The sequence below is a fragment of the Camelus ferus genome, chromosome 25 (assembly GCF_009834535.1).
Source record: "Camelus ferus isolate YT-003-E chromosome 25, BCGSAC_Cfer_1.0, whole genome shotgun sequence".
NCBI classification, from domain to species: Eukaryota; Metazoa; Chordata; class Mammalia; order Artiodactyla; family Camelidae; genus Camelus; species Camelus ferus.
In genome coordinates this window covers 23541492-23547780 of record NC_045720.1, presented here as the reverse complement: position 1 = coordinate 23547780, position 6289 = coordinate 23541492, and positions in this window count along the sequence as shown.

Below are 6289 nucleotides of genomic sequence, written 5' to 3'. Positions count from 1 at the left end.
GAGCTTCCAGACTAAATGCAGTTGTGAAATCGGTTGAAATTTAACTTTGATAAAAAGCTTCCCTGTGTAGCCCCAAGCCATATTTTTAGTTACCATGTTTATTAGAGAGTTTTTGTCAATAAACTCCGAATTAAATAGAGTTAGACTCAGATTTTTAATAATAAGTGAATTCTCTTCTCTCATTTGTATATATTTATTTTTAGTTATTATGGGAATGATTTCTCTAAATTTGGGGTTCCTAAAGGATAATATCTCCTTTAGCACAATAAATTTTACTGCTTTTCCCTGATAGTGGACAAGTATTGAAGTCTGCTTTGGTCATGATTTCCATATTGAGATTTTGTTTTTTGTTTGCCTTTTGATTTTACTTTATTTAGAAATAAAGACTGGATAGAAATTATAGTCTGTATGATTAATTAGGAAGAAAGAGAGTTTTCTCATGGAAAAAATGGATAACAGTTCTGGAATTTTTTTTAGCCTCTGTTGGTCTGTAAACTAAATTCCTGTATTGAATTGGGTATACTGTCCCAAAGAAGTCATGGAGGTATATACCTTTGATAAACACTTTATGGTAGCAAATTGGCTCCTTTAGCTTCTAAATTTGTGGTTTCTGTTTTTATTTTCTTCATTTTAGTGAAGGATTACCAGTTTTAGAAGCTCAGTAGAAGTAAAACAGAACTATGGGCAGGCATAGATGGAGTTAGTCAAGTGCTGCCCGTCAACTGAGCTGTGCACTTTATGGACTGAGATAACAAATAATCAAAAACATGAAACTTACTTTGTTTATACATTTCATGGTTTCTAGCCATTTCTTACTAAGCTTTAGCTGGGAATATCCTCTAGTTGACTCCTGGTTCTTTTTCAGGATCTGGTTCAGAGTGATAGGCACAGGAACAAGTCATCTCTATGCACAGGAAATTCAAAGGACATGCTTTGAGTCGGTGGTGTGTGGAGAGAAATTGTTATGGTTTCTTTTTCTTAGGTCAGTTTTGGCTCATTGTAAGATATTAACTTCTTCCCGTAATTGGTTCCATTTGTTAAAATATTCAAATCTTAATTTGAATCCTTAATTTATGTAGCAGTGCAGTTTCCAAACTTGTTGACTATTCCTGAGTAAAATGAGTGCTTACCTAATTTTATGGAGAAAAATGACATCATCATTAGATACACTGACACCTGAAATAAATTAAAAAAATTTTGATTTCAGTATTTTATTGTAGTGGTAAATAAGTTAAGATGTGCATAAGAATATAGATATATTTAACTTGCCCCATTTAAGTTACAGCACACAAGTGACTTTTCTTCCTTTTTGAAGCTCTGCAGTGCGTTGAACCTCGTAATTGCCTATCTGCCTTGAGTGGAAGGAGCCCTTGTGGAGTGAGGTAGTACATAGGTGATCATTTTCAAAACTTTTCCATTACTGCTTTCAGTAGGCGATGTGAAAATTATTAAGACTGCTTTCTTTTTTCATTTTCTCCATACAATCAACAAGCCAGAAATAGTGCTGGTTCAGAAGAATTAAAGGTCAGTTTAAAATGCCAGCACCTATTGTTTAGAAAGTGAGGCTGGCGAACCATTCCAAACACTGAGCTATTTGATTGCAAGGAAGGGGAGGGAGGGCCGTACTGCACCATCGAATTATAGAAATAGTCCAGTTGTTAATAGTTGTCATATCCCAGTCCATTAAAGCTCTAGTCTAGCAAAAGTTTAATTTTTCAGTTGTTCAAATAGCTTTGATCAGAAATGTCACTTTCAAGGAACAAGAGTGAAAATGTCTTTGAAGGTGAGTCAGGTAAGATTACCATGGGGAGGAACTCTGGGTCCACAAGGAGCAGGAAGTTCTCATGCCTGCCTTTAATAGTGTCCACTAGGAAAGCCCCGGACTAGGGGTTTTACAGCCATGATCCCAGGTGCCTCCATGGCCTCTGTATGTGGAGGTGGAGGGAGAGGTCCTTTTCACAGTCAAACCTACAGAGCAGAGGCAAACATCTCCATTAAGTATTCATTTATTTAGGACAGTAGGGGATGGAGTCCTTCAGTATGACCCAGAGTACTTACTCTTCCAGTGAACTGAGAGTTACCACACAGGGGCTCTTACATGAACCGGCAGTTTTCTGAGAACCTGGTATATAGTGAACTGGTTTTCGAGCTGTTCTCAGCAGTGGAAACACTGCAGGGAATGAGAGAAAAGCAGAAGGGAGGTCTCCAGGCCTGGTGCCCTGTTCCCCAAACTTCACTTTTATGTGTTTTTTCATATTGGATTTTGTATGTTGAAAAATTATTTTGAAAGAGATAGGCCTTTTACAAAATTTAACTGCTGCTGAAATATTCCAGTCTTTTAACACAAACTGTTTTTTGAGTAGCATTTAAACCTTTAATTTTAAAATTGTTTGAAATCATTGTTATAATCATGATTATGGGAGAATCAGTAGTCAAAGCAGAGGATTTCTTCCATTGCTTTAAAACTAATTATCTGATGTAAACTTGTTATATTCTGTTTGGACTTTCTAATTGTTCTTTTTTTTTTTTTTTTTTTTTCAGAAACATTGGGAGTTTGTTGACATTCCTTCAAGATTTGATGCTATAAACTGATAATTTTTAACTGTCTAGGTTGCTGCTTCATTGTACACATTTGCCTGGTAAGACGGGGAATAAGTGAATTTTGTAAAAGTGCTCACTGAGCCAAAATGGAAGTTACAAACTACCTGAAAACTTTTAAAATGAAAAATCCTCAAGAGAAAAACGAATCAGACCCAACCACACTTAGGCAGTGCCCGTGACAAGTTCAGATCACAGACGTCCTTCTCCTGCCACAAATGTCAGAAACGCTTGGTATCTGAGTACACTGCCTTCTCCCCCCTTTCTGAACAGCTCAACTTGGAAAGGTCAGCATATCCCTTTGGGAAAAATCTTTTCTTGTAAATTGGACTGTTTGCACACATAACTGTAGGAAATGTTTAGCATTTGCTTTGATGGGACAGCAGTTTGTTCAACAGAGTGGAATTGTTCTTCTTTTTCCATTTTCCTGCCTGTTTGTACATCACGGGCACCCAAATTACGGAAAGCAACTTAGAGGCCCTTCTTTCTGTGGGATCAGATCATCCTGTCCACAAAACCAGCCAACGCCTTGGGCTTCCGAAACGCCAGCTATGTTCCATCTTTTATTTACTCTGAGGGACTCATTTGTGACACACTTTGTTCTGAATAAAAGCAGTAATTTTCCACAGATTATACATACTGGAGCCCTGGAAAAGGAGGAGGAGGAGAAAGAGGGGAAGGAAGTAGCGAGAAAAAAGAAAAACAGAATGACTGCTCCAGGATCTCCTGCTTTGCCTTTGCACAGATTTGTTTCTGTGTGTATGACGGGTGTTACACAGTGTCCAGTGTTTCAAATGCATTAACTTTCTCTGAGTCTTTTGGTTTACGTAAGAAAGATACAGATCACTAAGACAACAAAGCAAGTTGCTGCTTGTGATCAGCTGCCTCCAGTGTGATAATCAGCATAAATATTTGTGGTTCATGGAGAATTGTTCACCAGAGTCCATCTTACCATCCATCTTGAACTAATGAAGAATAGTGCTGAGTTTGTGTGGCTACATTCGTTTCTGTAGCAACAAGTGGATGCCAGAAACATGCTTATAATTTTTCCTCAAGTAAAAAATGCTGTAATTCAGCAACGACTGAAAATAAACCCAAGGAGGGGCTGTAAGGAAGACGGCAGCATCTAGGTGTTGGTCTGGGCTGGGCTACAGGAAGGGACCTGAGTCAGAGCTTGGCTCGTTATTTTGAGAAGCTTCCGATTATTCACCTCCAGAAATAGCTTCCCTTCCATTTCAGCCGAATCCCTCTGCTGCTGACTGTGTGCTGTGTATGCCTGAGGCACGTGTGCCCGTGGAAGAAACAGCTTATCCCAGACAAACCACCTCTGCATGCGTACATCCCATGCCCTCCATCCTATCCCCATCTTCTCCACGGACTTCCCTCCTTCAATTAATTCTTTCTCTCCTAAGTCATCAGTATCTTTCTCTTCATTGGCTCAGTCACAAAAGCATACAGACACCGTCTGTCTCCTCTCAACTCACATCCCCTTGTAATTACTACCTACTTCCCTTCACAGCAAAACTTAAACATACTTAGCCACACACATTGATTTCTGCTTTCTCTCCTCCATTCACTTTCCAACCCACTCTAGTCTGCCTCCCATCCCCATTTTTGCAAAGAAAATGATCTTGAGTCACTAAGACTTCGTTGTCAAAGCCAGTGGACATGTATCTGCTCTCATGTTTCTCAGCTTTCTGGTAGGATTTCAACACACTTGACGCTGTGCTCTGGACTCTCTCTCCTCTTGGTTTTCAAATACTGCCTCCACCTAGTTTTCCTCCTGCTTTGGGCTGCCTCCCCCAGGTTCTCCATCCTCTACCCCTATCTAGATATGGAAGTGCCCCAGGACTCAGTCCCTTTCCCTGGATAATTTAAATCCATAGCATGATTTTAAATAGTATGTAAATGCTGAAGAACCCCACTTTTATAACCCTAGCCCTGATGACTCCTGTGATTTTCACATTCATATATGCAACTACTCATTTTATGTCCCACATGTTTAATAGACATCTCAAATTTACTTTCCCAAACTTGCTTCTCTTGAACTTTTTCCATTCTCAGGAAGTGGCACCACTGTTGACCCAGAGGCTCAAGTCAAAAACCTGAAACTCAACCTTAATTCTCTCTTCCTTAAACCCTACCTCATTTCCTCCTCACATCCCATCTATCAGCAAATCACATCTGTTCTATCTTCAAGATCTAGCTTTAATTATTCAATTTAATCTCTATATCCCCTTCCATTGCCAAATTGTCATAATCACTCAATTGGGCTGTCACAGTGGTCTCTCTGCTGCCACTCCTGCCTCTTCACATTTTGCACAGAGCAGACAGTTTAAAAAAAAGGGGAAGGGGGAGCCAGATTATATCATTGTCCTGTATAAAGTCCATTAATATTTCTAATCGCACTGGGAATAAATTCAAACAAACCCTACCATGGTTTACATGGCCCCACGTGAACTAGCTTCTCGTCCACTTCCCCATCCCCTGCCCCTTGGCTCCAGTTACACTGGCCTCCTGGATGCCCCCATCACAAGTCAAGCCCTTTTCAGCCTCAGGGACTTTGCCTCTGTTCTTGCAACATTTTACCTCCTGTATCTTCACATGAGTGGCTCTTTTTCATCCATTTCTTTAGAAATGTGTTCCTTGCATTCATCCCTATTGCTCACTCTTGGTCATTACACTTTATTTCCTTGGAAGCACTTAATCACTACCCAGAATTAACTTGTTCATTTGCTGGCATGTTCTGTGTCTTTTATAGAATGTAAACTCCCTGAGGGCAGAAACCTTGTCTGTCCTCTATTGATGACAGACCTAGAGAAGTGCCTAGCATGTGAACACCCGGTAAGTATTTATTGAATGAATTCATTCAACAGCTGTTTTTAGAACCCCTACTATGTGCCACCTACTGTTCCAAGTTCTTGACATATATCTGTGAACAAAACAGAACACAGATCCCTGCCCTCGGAGACCTAGTATTTTAGTGGGGGAGATGGGCAATAACCAAGACATTGTACATGAAAACAGAGTATGCTTAAAGGTGATAGGTGCTGTGGGAGAAGAGTTTCTGGGTGAAAACTTAGGATAATCTTGTCTCTTCCCTTTGTGTGGGAAAGTGAAAAAGGTATTTGCTTTGCAGACGCTTGAAATCTCAGCTGCTAGAGATAAACAATGAGATCCTGAGCAATTTACCGCTTTTGAGGCTCAGCTCCCTTATCTCCAAGATAGAGTAATACCCACCTCACAGCATTGGGTTGAGGAATAAATGAAGGAATATAGATTTAATAGTATCTCATTCCTTTACCTGCCCACCCTCGCCCTGTTATTCCAAGGGGACGAGGCATATGGAGCAGCATATTCTCCCTTGCTGAACCCCCAGCGAGCTTTAAAGTAAAACCAACCCAGTTTTCCTGAAAACCCTCAATATATCCTAACTGACTAGATATGTAGACAAACAGGTGTATGGATAATTCCAGAGCAAACAATCAAAGCTACCTGTATTCAGAAACAATGCTTTTTAAAAGACAGAGTAGGCAGTCCTCACAATTCTTTAATAATTATTTCCACCACTTCCTCATTTAAGTTAACTCCATTTTTACAGATCCCACCCACTGATAAAGATGGAAGGATCTGCTATCCATTTAGTCTTTCTCATCACATGTAGAAGCAAAATCACAAAGATAATTATTTC